Source organism: Scyliorhinus canicula, chromosome 13 (genome assembly GCF_902713615.1).
Source record: "Scyliorhinus canicula chromosome 13, sScyCan1.1, whole genome shotgun sequence".
NCBI classification, from domain to species: domain Eukaryota; kingdom Metazoa; phylum Chordata; class Chondrichthyes; order Carcharhiniformes; family Scyliorhinidae; genus Scyliorhinus; species Scyliorhinus canicula.
In genome coordinates, this window is record NC_052158.1 from 25191844 (window position 1) to 25209648 (window position 17805).

Below are 17805 nucleotides of genomic sequence, written 5' to 3' on the forward strand. Positions count from 1 at the left end.
CCTGAATGTTAAATATTGACCACTTAGTTCTAAGTTACCCAAAGCATGATACATAAGAACGTAAGAACTAGGAGCAGGAGTAGGCCATCTGGTCCCTCGAGCATGCTCCGCCATTCAATGAGATCATGGCTGATCTTTTGTCCAGTCCGAACACCATAACCCTTTATTCTTCAAAAAACTATCTATCTTTCTCTTAAAACCATTTAATGAAGGGGCCTCAACTGCTTCACTGGGCAATAAATTCAATAGATTCACTGCCCTTCGGGTGAAGAAAAACTCCTCCCAAACTCAGACCTAAATCTGTGTCCCCTTATTTTGAGCCTAAGCACCCCAGTTCTGCTTACACCCGCCAGTGGAAACCACCTGCCCGCATCTATCCTACCTATTCCCTTCATAATTTTAAACGTTTCTATAAGATCCCCCCTCATCTTTCTAAATTCCAACGAGTGTAGTCCCAGTCTACTCAACCTCTCCTCTTAATCCAACCCCTTCAGTTCTGCGCTTAAGCTGGTGAATCTCCTCTGCACACCCTCCAGCGCCTGTACGTCATTTCTCAGGTAAGGAGACCAAAACAGAACACAATACTCCTGGTGTGGCCTCATTAACACCTTATACAATTGCAGAATAACCTCCCTAGTCTTAAACTCCATCCCTCTGGCAATGAAGGACAAAATTCAATTTGCCTTCTTAATCACCTGATGCACCTGTAAACCAACTTTTTCCAACTCATGCACGAGCGCACCCAGATCTGGACGCACAGCAGCATGTTTTAACATTTTATAATTTAATTAATAATTCCTTTTGCTGTTATTCCACCCAAATAGATAACCTCACATTTGTCAACATTGTATTCCATCTGACAGACCCTAGCCCATTCAGTGAACCTATCCAAATCCCTCTGCAGACTTCCAGTATCCTCTGAACTTTTTGCTTTACCAATCATCTTAGTGTCGTTTCCAAACTTGGACACATTGCCCTTAGTCCCCAAATCCAAATCAACTATGTGAATTGTGAACAATTGTGGGCCCAACACTGACCCTTGAGGGACACCACTGATTGCCAACAAGAGAAATACCCAATAACCCCCACTCTTTGCTTTCTATTTATTAACCAATCCACTATCCATGCTACTACTTTACCCTTTATATCATGCACCTTTATCTTTTGCAGCAACCTTTTGTGTGGCACCTTGTCAAATGCTTTCTGGAAATCCAGATATTGCACATCCATTGGCTCCTCGTTATCTACCGCTCTTGTAATGTCCTCAAAAAAATTGAACTAAATTAGTTATGTACGACCTGTCCTTTCTGAACCCATGCTGCGTCTGCCCAATGGACAATTTCCATCCACATGCCTCGCTATTTCTTCCTTGAAAATAGATTCCAGCATATTCCCTACTACCGAAGCTAAGCTCATTGGCCGATAATTATCCGCTTTCTGCCTACCTCCTTTTTTAAACAATGGTGTCACGTTTGCTAATTTCCAATCCGCCGGTACCACCCCAGAGTCTACTGAATTTTGGTAAACGATCTCTAGTGCATTTGCAATTTCCTAGCCATCTCTTTTAGCACTCTGGGATGCATTCCATCAGGGCCAGGAGACTTGTCTACCTTTCGCCCATTAGCTTGCCCATCGCTACCTCATTAGTGATAACAATCATCTCACTGTCCTCACCTGTCATAGCCACATTTCAATCAGTCACTGGCATGTTCTTTGTGTCTTCCACGGTGAAGACCGACCCAAAACACCTGTTCAGTTCCTCACTTATTTCATCATCGCCCATTATTAAATCGCCCTTCTCATCCTCTAAAGGACCAATATTTAAACTAGCCACTCATATTTGTTTTATATATTGTAGAACCTTTTACTATCTCTTTTTATATTCTGAGCAAGTTTACACACATAATCTAACTTACTCTTCTTTATAGCTTTTTTAGTATCTTTCTGTTGCCCCTTAATGATTTCCCAGTCCTCCAGTCTCCCACTAATGTTTGCCATTTGTATGCGTTTTCTTTCAATTTGATACTCTCCCTTATTTCCTTAGATATCCAAGGTCGATTTTCCCTCTTTCTACCGTCCTTCTTTTTTGTTGGCATAAACGTTTGCTGAGCACTGTGAAAAATCGCTTGGAAGGTTCTCCACTGTTCCTCAACTGTTCCACCATAATGTCTTTTCTTCCAGTCGACCTTAGTTAGCTCATCTCTCATCCCATTGTAATCTCCTTTATTTAAGCATGAAACTCGAGTGTTTTACTTTACCTCACCCTCCATCTGTACTTTACATTCCACCATATTGTGATCGCTCCTTCCGAGAGGATCCCTAGCTATGAGATCATTACTCAATCCTGTCTCATTACACAGGAGCAGAGCAAGGACCGCTTGTTCCCGCGTAGGTTCAATTACATCGCGGATACATTCTAGAAATGCCTCCTGAAGGCTACCTTAACCGACCTGGTTAAACCAATCAACATGTAGATTTAAATCCCCCATGATAACTGCTGTACCATTTCTACATGCATCAGTTATTTCTTTGTTTAATGCCTGCCCCACCATAATGTCACTATTTGGTGGCCTATGGACTACACCGATCAGTGACTTTTTCACCTTACTATTCCTGATTTCCATCCAAATGGATTCAACCTTATCCTCCAAAGCACCGATGTCATCCCTTACTATTGCCCGGATGTCATCCTTAAATAACAGAGCAACACCACCTCCCTTATCATCCACTCTGTCCTTCCGAATAGTTTGATCCCCTCTGATATTTAACTCCCAGTCGTGACCATACTTTAACCATGTTTTAGTAATTGCCTCTAAATCATAGTCATTCACAATGATTTGCGCACTCAACTCATTCACCTTCTTCCGAATACTACGAGCATTGAGGTAAATAACATTTATATTGACTTTTATGCCTCTGTTTTGAATCCCAACACCTCGATCAGTAACCTAAGTTATATTTCCTCTTAACTTCTCTCCTAGTTTTCCTTGTCCTTTAATCCATATCTTCATATAACAGCCTTCATGTGAGCCACGACTGCACAGAACTTTCACTGTTTCAATCAATTCGCCTGTTCATCAAACTTCACCGAATCAAGCCTAGTCACTTCAACATGTCCACATATCCCAATTCACTTATTTCTGGTATTAAACTAATAATCCTGCTCTAAACTGATCCAAGGCATTTACAATATTTTTTGAAAAATAAGCTTCAGTTTCCTGTTCACCTGAAGCAGAAACCTCCCACTTCTATGTACAAAATGTCCTCCCCAATAAATGGTGACATCTTATTCGCTCAACATGCGTTCCAGCCTTTGAGAGCGTGCAGGATGATACACAGTTCCACGTGTATCTCGGGGGTCTCACGATTCAGTTAATATGCGAATTCTTTATTCATCCAGCCAAAATAGACAATCTCTGCTTGTCAATGTTGTACTAAACTTTCGAGTCATTTGCCCACCCATTTAATCCATTGGAGGTCCCCTTGGTGCTTCGTTATGTACTGTTCACAAATCACTTTCCTATCGATTATTCAATCATCAGAATGTTTCGCAAACATGGCTTATATTCCTTCAAATAAGGCTTTTGCACACATTGCGAAACGTTTTTTTAAAGTATTTTATTCGCGGCATTTTAAAATATGTATCCAGAGAAAGATAAACAGCAGTACCCATACTCAACAGCAGCAAACTAATCCTCAGACCTGATCTTCTCGTTCTACCCCACTCCTTCCGCCTCTCGCACTTTTTAATTTTAATGACAGTCCCAAAGGAAGCAAACCACACCCAGCCCATACTCCCAGACCCCATCCTCGCCCCCGCCGACGTTTTACGATGCTTCAAAGAAGTCGATTAACGGCCTCCAACTCGAAAACATGCCCTCTTCCGCACCTCGAACAACGAAATTAATTTACTCTGCGTGCAGGACGTCCGTCAAGATACTCACCTATATACCGACCATTGGTGGCAGACCATCCCACCATCGAAGTCATATCAGCATCTTGAGTGTTAAGCTTGTGGCATTTGAGTGCAACAGTAAGAGTTTTGGTGACAGAGGGAGTATAAGGGTTCATTTTTATTTAAAGTCTCGTATTTCTTTTATTTAGTTAATTAACTTAAAAGTTGTTGTTTGGTCTATAAGAAGGTGAATTTTGAATCAGCTTTCAACAAGGTTCTACTTGTACTTACTTGCAGCTGGAGCTTGTTAATTAGTTAATTGCATTAGGCCAGTTTTCAGAGGCCAGAGTCACAGCATAAATAGGAGCTAGTTACACTGCAGACTTAGTTTGCACTGGAGTGCTGAGCTTGTGGCATTTGAGTGCCACAGTGAGAGTTTGATGACTGAGGGAGTTAGGTGAGGAGGGAGTAAGGTGCTCCTTACATTTCATTTCCTATATTTATCAAAGAGCGTGAAGGGAGCCTGGAGTTTAGAGTAGAGCTGACTGGAAGCAGAGTCGGAGGGCGGAGGTCCAGTTGGTCCACGGGGCAGCTAATTCTGTAAAGTAAGAGGGGATGGAGGCTAGGGCAGTTGCATGCTCCTCCTGTAGGATGTGGGTGGTGAGGGAAACCACTGGTGTCCCCGCTGACTATACCTGCGGGAAGTGCACCCAACTCCAGCTCCTCAGGGGGCAGCACGGTGGCCTAGTGGTTAGCACAACTGCCTCACGGCGCTGAGGGCCTAGGTTCGATCCCGGCTCTGGGTCACTGTCCATGTGGAGTTTGCACATTCTCCCCGTGTCTGCGTGGGTTTCGCAACCGCAACCCAAAAATGTGTAGAGTAGGTGGATTGGCCACGCTAAATTGCCCCTTAATTGGAAAAAATAATTGGGTAATCTAAATTTAAAAAAAAAACTCCAGCTCCTCAGAGACCGTGTTAAGGTACTGGAGCTGGAGCTGGATGAACTTCGGATCATCCGGGAGGCAGAGGGGGTTATCGAGAAGAGTTATAGGGAGGTAGCCACACCAAAGTGACTGGACAAGAGTAGCTGGGTTACAGTCAGGGGAAAGAAAACTAACAGGCAGACAGTGCAAGGATACCTCGTGGCCGTTCCCCTTCAAAACAAGTATACCGTTTTGGATGTTGTTGGGGGGATGACCTACCGGGGGAATGCCCCAGCGGCCATGTCTCTGGCATGACTGAGTCTGGCTCTGGGGCTCAGAAGGGAAGGGGGGAGCATAGAAAAGCAATAGTAATAGGAGATTCAATGGTTAGGGGAATAGATAGGAGATTCTGTGGTCGCGATCGAGACTCCCGAAAGGTATGTTGCCTCCCGGGTGCCAGGTCCAGGGATGTCTCGGATCGTGTCTTCAGGATCCTGAAGGGGGAGGGTGAGCAGCCAGAAGTCGTGGTGCACATTGGTACCAACGACGTAGGTAGGAAAAAGGATGTGGAGGTAATAAACAAGTTTAGGAAGTTAGGCTGGAAGTTAAAGGCCAGGACAGACAGAGTTGTCATAAGAACATAAGAACATAAGAACATAAGAACTAGGAGCAGGAGTAGGCCATCTGGCCCCTGGATCCTGCTCCGCCATTCAATTAGATCATGGCTGATCTTTTGTGGACTCAGCTCCACTTTCCGGCCCGAACACCATAACCCTTAATCCCTTTATTCTTCAAAAAACTATCTATCTTTACCTTAAAAACATGTAATGAAGGAGCCTCAACTGCTTCACTGGGCAAGGAATTCCATAGATTCACAACCCTTTGGGTGAAGAAGTTCCTCCTAAACTCAGTCCTAAATCTACTTCGGGGCAGCAGGGTAGCATGGTGGTTAGCATAAATGCTTCACAGCTCCAGGGTCCCAGGTTCGGTTCCCGGCTGGGTCACTGTCTGTGTGGAGTCTGCACGTCCTCCCCCTGTTTGCGTGGGTTTCCTCCGGGTGCTCCGGTTTCCTCCCACAGTCCAAAGATGTGTAGGTTAGGTGGATTGGCCATGCTAAATTGCCCGTAGTGTCTTAATAAAAGTAAGGTTAAGGGGGGGTTGTTGGGTTACGGGTATAGGGTGGATACGTTTGAGTAGGGTGATCATGGCTCGGCACAACATTGAGGGCCGAAGGGCCTGTTCTGTGCTGTACTGTTCTATGTTCTATGTACTTCCCCTTATTTTGAGGCTATGCCCCCTAGTTCTGCTGTCACACGCCAGTGGAAACAACCTGCCCGCATCTATCCTATCTATTCCCTTCATAATTTTAAATGTTTCTATAAGATCCCCCCTCATCCTTCTAAATTCCAACGAGTACAGTCCCAGTCTACTCAACCTCTCCTCATAATCCAACCCCTTCAGCTCTGGGATTAACCTAGTGAATCTCCTCTGCACACCCTCCAGTGCCAGTACGTCCTTTCTCAAGTAAGGAGACCAAAACTGAACACAATACTCCAGGTGTGGCCGCACTAACACCTTATACAGTTGCAACATAACCTCCCTAGTCTTAAACTCCATCCCTCTAGCAATGAAGGACAAAATTCCATTTGCCTTCTTAATCACCTGTTGCACTTGTAAACCAACCTTCTGTGACTCATGCACTAGCACACCCAAGTCTCTCTGAACAGCGGCATGCTTTAATATTTTATCGTTTAAATAATAATCCCGTTTGCTGTTATTCCTACCAAAATGGATAACCTCACATTTGTCAACATTGTATTCCATCTGCCAGACCCGAGCCCATTCACTTAACTTATCCAAATCCCTCTGCAGACTTCCAGTATCCTCTGCACTTTTCGCTTTACCACTCATCTTAGTGTCATCTGCAAACTTGGACACATTGCCCTTGGTCCCCAACTCCAAATCATCTATGTAAATTGTGAACAATTGTGGGCCCAACACGGATCCCTGAGGGACACCACTAGCTACTGATTGCCAACCAGAGAAACACCCATTTATCCCAACTCTTTGCTTTCTATTAATTAACCAATCCTCTATCCATGCTACTACTTTACCCTTAATGCCATGCATCTTTATCTTCTGCAGCAACCTTTTGTGTGGCACCTTGTCAAAGGCTTTCTGGAAATCCAGATATACCACATCCATCGGCTCCCCGTTATCTACTGCACTGGTAATGTCCTCAAAAAATTCCACTAAATTAGTTAGGCATGACCTGCCTTTTACGAACCCATGCTGCGTCTGCTCAATGGGACAATTTCTATCCAGATGCCTCGCAATTTCTTCCTTGATGATAGATTCCAGCATCTTCCCTATTACCGAAGTTAAACTCACTGGCCTATAGTTTCCTGCTTTCTGCCTACCTCCTTTTTTAAACAGTGGCGTCACGTTTGCTAATTTCCAATCCACCGGGACCACCCCAGAGTCTAGTGAATTTCGGTAAATTATCACTAGTGCATCTGCAATTTCCCTAGCCATCTCTTTTAGCACTCTGGGATGCATTCCATCAGGGCCAGGAGACTTGTCTACCTTTAGCCCCATTAGCTTGCCCATCACTCCCTCCTTAGTGATAACAATCCTCTCAAGGTCCTCACCTGTCATAGCCTCATTTCTATCAGTCGCTGGCATGTTATTTGTGTCTTCCACTGTGAAGACCGACCCAAAAAACCTGTTCAGTTCCTCAGCCATTTCCTCATTTCCCATTATTAAAACTCCCTTCTCATCCTCTAAAGGACCAATATTTACCTTAGCCACTCTTTTTTGTCCTATATATTTGTAAAAACTTTTAATGTCTGTTTTTATATTCTGAGCAAGTTTACTCTCATACTCTATCTTACTCTTCTTTATAGCTTTTTTAGTAGCTTTCTGTTGCCCCCTAAAGATTTCCCAGTCCTCTAATCTCCCAGCAATCTTTGCCACTTTATATGCTTTTTCCTTCAATTTAATACTCTCCCTTATTTCCTTAGATATCCACGGTCGATTTTCCCTCTTTCTTCCGTCCTTCCTTTTTGTTGGTATAAACCTTTGCTGAGCACTGTGAAAAATCGCTTGGAAGGTTCTCCACTGTTCCTCAACTGTTCCACCATAAAGTCTTAGCTCCCAGTCTACCTTAGCTAGTTCTTCTCTCATCCCCTTGTAATCTCCTTTGTTTAAACACAAAACACTAGTATTTGATTTTACTTTCTCACCCTCCATCTGTATTTTAAATTCCACCATATTGTGATGGCTCCTTCCGAGAGGATCCCTAACTATGAGATCATGAATCAATCCTGTCTCATTACACAGGACAAGATCTAGGACCGCTTGTTCCCTCGTAGGTTCCATTACATACTGTTCTAGGAAACTATCGCGGATACATTCTATAAACGCCTCCTCACGGTTGCCTTGACCGACCTGGTTAAACCAATCGACATGTGGATTAAAATCCCCCATGATAACTGCTGTACCATTTCTACATGCATCAGTTATTTCTTTGTTTATTGCTTGCCCCACTATATCGTTACTATTTGGTGGCCGATAGACTACTCCTATCAGTGACTTTTTCGCCTTACTATTCCTGATTTCCACCCAAATGGATTCAACCTTATTCTCCATAGCACCGATGTCATCCCTTACTATTGCCCGGATGTCATCCTTAAATAACAGAGCAACACCACCTCCCTTACCTTCCACTCTGTCCTTCCGAATAGTTTGATACCCTCGGATATTTAACTCCCAGTCGTGACCATCCTTTAACCATGTTTCAGTAATGGCCACTAAATCATAGTCATTTACGATGATTTGTGCCACCAACTCATTTACTTTATTCCGAATACTACGAGCATTCAGGTAAAGCACACTTATGTTGGTTTTTTACCTCTGTTTTGAATCTTAACATCTCCAGTTTTATTCCTTTTGTTATTACTGGGCCTATTCACTGTGCTCCCCTCAGTCACTGTACCTTGTACTGTCGCCCTTATGGATTTCTGACTATGTCTTCTCTGCCTTGCACTTTTCCCCTTACTTCCTTTTGTTTCTGTCCCTGTTTTACTACCTTCCAACTTCCAGCATTGGTTCCCATCCCCCTGCCACATTAGTTTAAACCCTCCCCAACAGCTCTAGAAAGCACCCCCCCCCTAGGACATCGGTTCCAGTCCTGCCCAAGTGCAGACCATCCGGTTTGTACTGGTCCCACCTCCCCCAGAACCGATCCCAATGCCCCAGGAATTTGAATCCCTCCCTCTTCCACCATCTCTCGAGCCACGCATTCATCCTATCTATCCTGACATTCCTACTCTGACTAGCTCGTGGCACTGGTAGCAATCCTGAGATTACTACCTTTGAGGTCCTACTTTTTAGTTTAACTCCTAACTCCCTAAATTCCGCTTGTAGGACCTCATCCCGTTTTTTACCTATATCGTTGGTGCCTATGTGCACCACGACAGCTGGCTGTTCACCCTCCCCCCCCCCCCCCCCCCCAGAATGTCCTGCAGCCTCTCCGAGACATCCTAGACCCTTGCACCATGGAGGGAACATACCATCCTGGAGTCTCGATTGCATCCACAGAACCGCCTGTCTATTCCCCTTACGATCGAGTCCCCTATCACTATAGCCCTGCCATATTTCTTCCTGCCCTGCTGTGCAGCAGAGCCAGCCACGGTGCCGTGAACCTGGCTGCTGCTGCCTTCCCCTGGTGAGCCATCTCCCTCAACAGTATCCAAAGCGGTATATCTGTTTTGCAGGGAGATGACCGCAGGGGACACCTGCACTGCCTTCCTACTCTTGCTCTTTCTTTTGGTCACCCATTTTCTATCTCCCTCAGTAACCTTCACCTGCGGTGTGACCAACTCGCTAAACGTGCTATCCACGACCTCCTCAGCATCGCGGATGCTCCAAAGTGAGTCCATCCGCAGCTCCAGAGCCGTCAAGCGGTCTAACAAGAGCTGCAACTGAACACACTTCTTGCACGTGAAGGAGCCAGGGACAGTGGACGTGTCCCTGAGCTCCCACATCGCACACGAGGAGCATGACACGGGTCTGGGATCTCCTGCCATGTCTTAAACCCTTGGTAAACTTAAACAACTAGAATTTCAAAATAAAAATAAATAAATTAGACAATGAAAAGAAAAAGAGAGACTACTTACCAGTCATTTACCAGGGTTAAAAAGCACCTCCTCACACTCTGCACCGAATTACCTCACTGCACCAAATTACCAAGTTTAAATCCCCCACTCTGGATGAGTCTCACTCCGTGTGTGTATCCTGGAAAAGTGCTCGCTTACTGTGTGCGCTCTCTGTCTGTCTTTTATACAGACCTCAGCTAACCGATGACTCAAAAAAAACCTTACCTTCAAAGAGAATAATACAATGTGCCCCTAAACAGGCCTCATCTCTGGTTTGTTGCCGGTGCCACGTGATAGCGAGGCTAGGAATAGGGAGAGAGTGCAGTTGAACACGTGGCTGCAGGAATGGTGTACAAGGGATGGCTTCAGGTATTTGGATAATTGGAGCGCATTCTGGGGAAGGTGGGACCTGTACAAGCAGGACGGGTTGCATCTGAACCAGAGGGGCACCAATATCCTGGGGGGGGGGGGTTTCTAGTACTCTTCGGGAGGGTTTATACTAATTTGGCAGGGGAATGGGAACCGGATCTGTAGTCCAGCAACTAAGGAAGCCGATATTCAGGATGCCAAAGCACGTAGTGATGAAGTGGGGAAGGTAACACTGACAAAGGAGAGTACTTGCAGGCAAGGAGCTGGGTTGGTGTGTATACTTTAATGTAAGAAGCATCAGGAATAAGGTGGGTGAACTTAAGGCATGGATCCGTACTTGGGACTACGATGTGGTGGCCATCACGGAAACTTGGATAACAGAGGGGAAGAAATGGTTGTTGGAGGTCCCTGGTTATAGATGTCTCAACAAGATTAGGGAGGATGGTAAAAGAGGTGGGGGGTGGCATTGTTAATTAGAGATAGTATAATAGCTGAAGAAAGGCATTTCGAGGGGGATCTGCCTACTGAGGTAATATGGATTGAAGTCAGAAATATGAAAGGAGCAGTCACCTTGTTAGGAGTTTTCTATAGGCCCCCCAATAGCAGCAGAGATGTGGAGGAACAGATTGGGAAACAGATTTTGGAAAGGTGCAGAAGTCACAGGGTAGTAGTCATGGGTGACTTCAACTTACCAAACATTGAGTGGAAACTCTTTAGATCAAATAGTTTGGTTGGGGTAGTGTTTGTGCAGTACGTCCAGGAAGCTTTTCTAACACAGTATGTAGATTGTCCGACCAGAGGGGAGGACATATTGGATTTACTACTTGGTAACCAACAAGGGCAGGTGATAGATTTGTTAGTGGGGGAGCATTTTGGAGGTAGTGACCACAATTCTGTGACTTTCACTTTAGTTATGGAGAGGGATAGGTGCGTGCAACAGGGAAGGGTTTATAATTGGGGGAAGGGTAAAGACAATGCTGTCAGACAAGAATTGAAGTGCAGAAGTTGGGAACATAGACTGTCAGGGAAGGACACAAGTGAAATGTGGAACTTGTTCAAGGAACAGGTACTGCGTGTCTTTGATATGTATGTCCCTCTCAGGCAGGGAAGAGATGGTCGAGTGCGGGAACCATGGTTGACAAGAGAGGTTGAATGTCTTGTTAAGAGGAAGGAGGAGACTTATGTAAGGCTGAAGAAACAAGGTTCAGACAGGGCGCTGGAGGGATACAAGATAGCCAGGAGGGAACTGAAGAAAGGGATTAGGAGAGCTAAGAGAGGGCATGAATTATCTTTGGCAGGTAGGATCAAGGAAAACCCCAAGGCATTTTACACATATGTGAGAAATATGAGAAGGACTAGAGCGAGGGTAGGTCTGATCAAGGACAGTAGCGGGAGATTGTGTATTGACTCTGAAGAGATAGGAGAGGTCTTGAACAAGTATTTTTCTTCAGCATTTACAAACGAGAGCGGCCATATTGTTGGAGAGGACAGTGTGAAACAGACTGATAAGCTCGAGGAGATACTTATCAGGAAGGAAGATGTGTTGCACATTTTGAAAAACTTGAGGATAGAGAAGTCCCCCGGCCTGACGGGATATATCCAAGGATTCTATGGGAAGCAAGAAATGAAATTGCAGAGCCGTTGACAATGATCTTTTTGTCCTCGCTGTCAACAGGGGTGTTCCAGAGGATTGGAGAGTGGCGAATGTCGTGCCCCTGATCAAAAAAGGGAATAGGGATAACCCTGGGAATTACAGGCCAGTTAGTCTTACTTCAGTGGTAGGTAAAGTAATGGAAAGGGTACTGAAGGAAAGGATTTCTGAGCATCTGGAAAGGCACTGCTTGATTAGGGATAGTCAGCACGGATTTGTGAGGGGTAGGTCTTGCCTTACAAGTCTTATTGACTTATTTGAGGAGGTGACCAAACATGTAGATGAAGGTAAAGCAGTGGATGTAGTGTACATGGATTTTAGTAAGGCATTTGATAAGGTTCCCCATTGTAGGCTTGTGCAGAAAGTAAGGAGGCATGGGATAGTGGGAAATTTGGCCAGTTGGATAACAAACTGGCTAACCGATAGAAGACAGTGGTGGCGGATGGCAAATAGTCAGCCTGGAGCCCAGTTATCAGTGGTGTACCGCAGGAATCAGTTCTGGGTCCTCTGCTGTTTGTGATTTTCATTAACGACTTGGATGAGGGAGTTGAAGGGTAGGTCAGTAAATTTGCAGATTAAACGAAGATTGGTGGAGTTCTGGATAGTGAGGAGGGCTGTTGTCGGCTTCAAAGAGACATTGATAGAATGCAGAGCTGGGCTGAGAAGTGGCAGATGGAGTTAAACCCTGACAAGTGTGAGGTTGTCCATTTTGGAAGGACAAATATGAATGCGGAATTCAGGGTTAATGGTAGGGTTCTTGGCAATGTGGAGGAGCAGAGAGATCTTGGGGTCTATGTTCATAGATCTTTGAAAGTTGCCACTCAAGTGGATAGAGCTGTGAAGAAGGCCTATGGTGTTCTAGCGTTCATTAACAGAGGGATTGAATTTAAGAGCCGTGAGGTGATGATGCAGCTGTACAAAAACTTGGTCAGGCCACATTTGGAGTACTGTGTGCAGTTCTGGTCGCCTCATTTTAGGAAGGATGTGGAAGCTTTCAAAAAGGTGCAAAGGAATGGAGAGTAGGTCATACGAGGAACGGTTGAGGGTGCTAGGCCTTTTCTCATTAGAACGGAGAAGGATGAGGGGCGACTTGAAGGAGGTTTATAAGATGATTGGGGAATAGGTAGAGTAGACAGTCAGAGACGTTTTCCCAGGGTGGAACACACCATTACAAGGGGACATAAATTTAAGATAAATGGTGGAAGATATAGAGGGGATGTCAGAGGTAGGTTCTTTACCCAGAGAGTAGTGGGGGCATGGAATGCACTGCCTGTGGAAGTAGTTGAGTCGGAAACGTTAGGGACCTTCAAGCGGCTATTGGATAGGTACATGGATTAGGGTAGAATAATGGAGTGTAGGTTAACTTCTTAAGGGCAGCACGGTAGCATTGTAGATAGCACAATTGCTTCACAGCTCCAGGGTCCCAAGTTCGATTTCGACTTGGGTCACTGTCTGTGTGGAGTCTGCACATCTTCCCTGTGACTGTGTGGGTTTCCTCCGGGTACTCCGGTTTCCTCCCACAGTCCAAAGATGTGCAGGTTGGGTGGATTGGTCATGAAAAATTGTCCAAAATTCAATGATTAACCTCGGACAAAAGTTCGGCGCAACATCGTGGGCCGAAGGGCCTGTTCTGTGCTGAATTTCTCTATCTCTATCTCTATCTCTCTCCATCGGCACTCCGAGATCCTCCGAAACGCCAAATATTGCCACCATTGGAACAGCTTTACTCCGAGAATCTTTGACATTGTTTCTGAGAAGATTTTCCGAATCCCTCCAGCTTCGGATATACCATGAATTTGTGGAGGTGATTCGCTTGCCGCCCTGCATAGCTCACGTGTCGATTCTTTACTCCGGGAAATAACGGACTCATCGTAAACACCGTCAACGGCGTATGCACACCGTTAAACTGTAGGAGCCTCTGCCTCGCACATGATTAATGATCGTGACGACGATTTTACCATCGCATTGCTTCACTCCAGCGCCAACAAATCCCTCGCCCAAGCTCTTCCTCCGACTTCTGCCTTACATACTCCACTGAAGATCTCTCATCCATCAGCTCCCCATATATAATGTCAATTTTACCCTCTGCGATCCATGCCTGAAGTTCACCCACCTTATTCCGATATAATTGTATGTTGTAGCACCGGGGATGGCTACTCAGAAAACAAGACCAGCCCGTTCCTCAGATATTATCTAATTTGCAGAGAGTGAAACTAACTTCCCTTTGGAACTTGTTCTTCACCTCCAAATCCTGTAACTCCGCATACCTCCGCACTGCAGAAAGGTCCGTGAGAGATTCTAACCCCGCTTGCTCCCACGGCCTGAATATCGAATCCAGTCCTGCCCAAATAAAGCTATGATTACCACAAATAGGCGCGCCCAATGACAAGCCCCCAATTCCAAAGTGGTGTCGGCACTGTTTTACACCCTCAACGTTGAAACTCTAACTAGGTTCGTGGGGTACCTGGCTGGCGAGACCGAAAAAGGCACCTGAAATAAAGTTCTCAAACACAATCCTCTGCACGAGCCCTCATCCAGTCGTCCCCACACCGATTTTCAATCCACCACACATTTCCAAACTTTTGCGATCTTTACGGCCCCGGAATAGTTCAGCAAGTTTTGGAATGTTGCTTCCCTTCACCGTACATCCCCCTCCAAGAACACTAGTCTTTTTCGAGGTACCTTCCACGCCCATATAAACTCCGAGTTAATTTCATTGTCATTTCTAAAAAAGGATTTCGGCATAGACCCTTTGGACTATTTCAGCTAACGACAAAGGCAACATTCTACACCTTTTAAAATCTTCCTTCATTCTCTTCAGCATATTTGTCAAGTTTAAATTTTGCAGCTGGGCCCACCTCTGCGCTACCTCGATTGCAGACATCGAAATCTAGCACCGTCTGATTCAAATGGCTGCCTCCCCAAACACCTTCGCCGCCCGTCCTCACTCGTTGAGCGAATATACCACAGTCTATGCTGAATTAATATCCAGAACAATACCCTTTTCCCGTAATATTCCCATAATCGTATCAAAGCTGTTTATAGGGATCTAGATATACAGCAAGATATCGTCTGCGTCCAGGAACAATCGATGCTTCATTCCCCTCTCCTAATACTCCTCCAGCTCAGCCCCAGCCGCCTCCTATTCCCACCCCGGAAGCATGTGTCACTGCGAACGGTGCAATAGCAAAAGCAAAGAGCAACGGGATAGCGGGGACCACTGTCTCATCCCCTGCTGTATGCCAAAATATTTCAAACTAACATTAATAGTCCGGACACGCACCTTAGTATCCAAATACAGCAACGTCACCCAATCTACAAATCGCTGACCAAAATCAAAACCGTCCTAGCATCTTGAATACAGACAGGCATTGGACCTGGTCGAACACTCTTTCCAGATCAATTGACACGGCTTCCTCCATTTCCTGCGCCCCCTGCCCAAATTTATAACTAAATTTAATAATCTCTGGAAATTAGCCCCAAAAAACCCCTCTTGGTCCTCCCAAATCATCCCCAGCACACGGTCATTTATTTGAGCTGGCAGTACCTTCGGCAATGATGATTCAGCATGCTACGTTTTATTGGTCAGAATATTGAATCCAGCACGAGGGACGTCTTATTGAAGTTGTACAAGACATTGGGAAGACCACACATGGAATGCACTGTTCAGTTCTGGTCACCCTATTACCGGAAGGGTATTGTTAAATTAGAAAGAGTGCAGGAGAGAGTTACGGACATGCTACAAGGGGTTGATGACCTGAGTTATAAAGAGAGGCAGCATTGGCTGCGACAATTTTCCCTGGAGCTTAGAACGCTTAGGTGTTACCTTTCAAAGGTCTATAAAATAATGAGGAGCATCGTAAGGTAGATAGTCAACATCTTTTCCAAAAGATAGAGGTGTCTAGAACAAGAAGGGATAGGTTTAAGGTGAGAGATAGAGATACAAAAGGGAAGGGATTTTGTTTCACACAGAGGGTGGTGAGCATCTGGAACGAGCTGCCCGAGGCAATGGTAGAGGCAGGAACAATGTTTTCCTTTATAAAAAAACTTAGTGAGTTACATGCACAGGTCCGGTACAGACAGAACGGGCCAAATGCGGGCAAGTGGGACGAGCTCAGTGATAGAAACTGTGCGGCATGGACAAACTGGGCCTAAGCTCCTGTTTCCATGCTGTGAATATCTCGGACTCTATCACATTGCTCCATGTCATTGTTCTTTATTTTCAAATGGGCGAAATGGAAGACATACATCTCGACGAAGAAATCCGTACCAAACTGCTTATAAAAATCGCACCACTCCAGGGCCTTCCCAAGATGGACGCCGCCATCTCCCTTTTTCATTGTGAGATTCCTCCAGGTGCTCCGCTTTTTTCCCACATGTTCTGAAAGATGAGTTGTTAGGTAATTTTGACATTTGGAATTCCCCCTCCATGTACCCGAACAGGTGTCGAAAGGTGGCCACTGGGGGATTTTCACATAAACGGCATTGCAGTGTTAACTAAAGACTGCTTGTGCCACCAATAAGGATTATTATTAAAAAACCACGATTATGGTGAACGAACTGCAGAAACAGCAAATCCATCGACGTCAGCAAACCACTCCCCAGGCCCTCCCCAAACCCAGCGCCAAGCAGATCGCCAATGCAAACCCACGCCCCTCCCCCGCCAGACACAAACAAAGAGAGCCATCCCGACCAAACCACCACTTCTCCATCCACAAATCTAAGCTCCACCCTCCCACTTCGCTCAGTTACCTAGTCAACCTTCTAGCGTGGTGACCACACACGAGGCAACCACCATTACCATCCTAAAGCTTTCTTCCTGGCCTTCTGACAAGTCCAGCTCCGCTGCCCTCCCTAGTTGCTCAGACTCCACTTCTCTTTCTCCCCTGACCCACACAAAACAACGAATGACTGCCATTTAAAAAAATAAATAAATCAACTCCCACCGTTGAGAGGGTAAAGTAATACACGACATATTCAATTTAACAAATATAAGTCGTAACTACCAAAACAGAGTGCATAAAGCGCAATCAGCAATCATTGAAACCCGCATAAACGCAAACAATTCATCCACAGGTGTAACCACCCAAAGTCCAATGTGCTCGTAGGTCCCAAAATCCATGCTTTCTAATAAACTGATTCGCCTCTTACGCTCTCAAGATAATGCTCACGATCCTACAACGTGACCCACAAATGAGTAGGAAACTGCACCCCGACCCTCACGTTGTTCCTGAATGGCCGGTTTGACCCCATTGACCATGGCGTCGCTTCGCTAATTACCTTCCCAGATCCTAATAAATATACACCGCATGGCCCTCCGAGGTGCATTCTCTTGTCTCCATTGTCCTCCGCAGTATCTGTTCCTTATCCAGATAGTCGAGCAACCGCACAATGTTCACCCTCTGTGGTTTTCAATTTTTGGCTGCTTCAGCGATTGAGTACCTAATTCATTTCAGGGGATCTGTAGAAGGTTCCTGCCGCAACACCTTCTCAAACACCATTACCACATATGCTGTGGCCTGCGCTCACCAGATCCCCTCAGGAAATCCATGGACGTTGAGATTCGATCAGATGAAGTGATAATGCACCTGAGCTTCTTCCGGTCCTCCCCAACCAACACTATCTCCACCTCTAGTGAGGCCAACCGATTTCATGATAAGCTATCGACTCATCTACCTTCTCGAGCGACGTATTCTGTGCCTCGAACCTTTGCTCCACTCTTTATGATTTCCCGACTACTCTCCCTTATTTGCTGCATTCCTGTTTTTTTTTAAGTCCTATGCTTTCCCTAACGAAGGCGAATTCTG

The 17805-nt window shown here is 45.4% G+C and overlaps 1 protein-coding gene across 1 annotated transcript in view; it reads left to right on the forward strand.

Moving 5' to 3' along the window:
- LOC119976764 (spindle pole body component 110-like) overlaps positions 1-17805 on the forward strand; it is a 546263-nt gene that overhangs the window by 448981 nt on the left and 79477 nt on the right. The gene's annotated exons all lie outside the window — the stretch shown is intronic.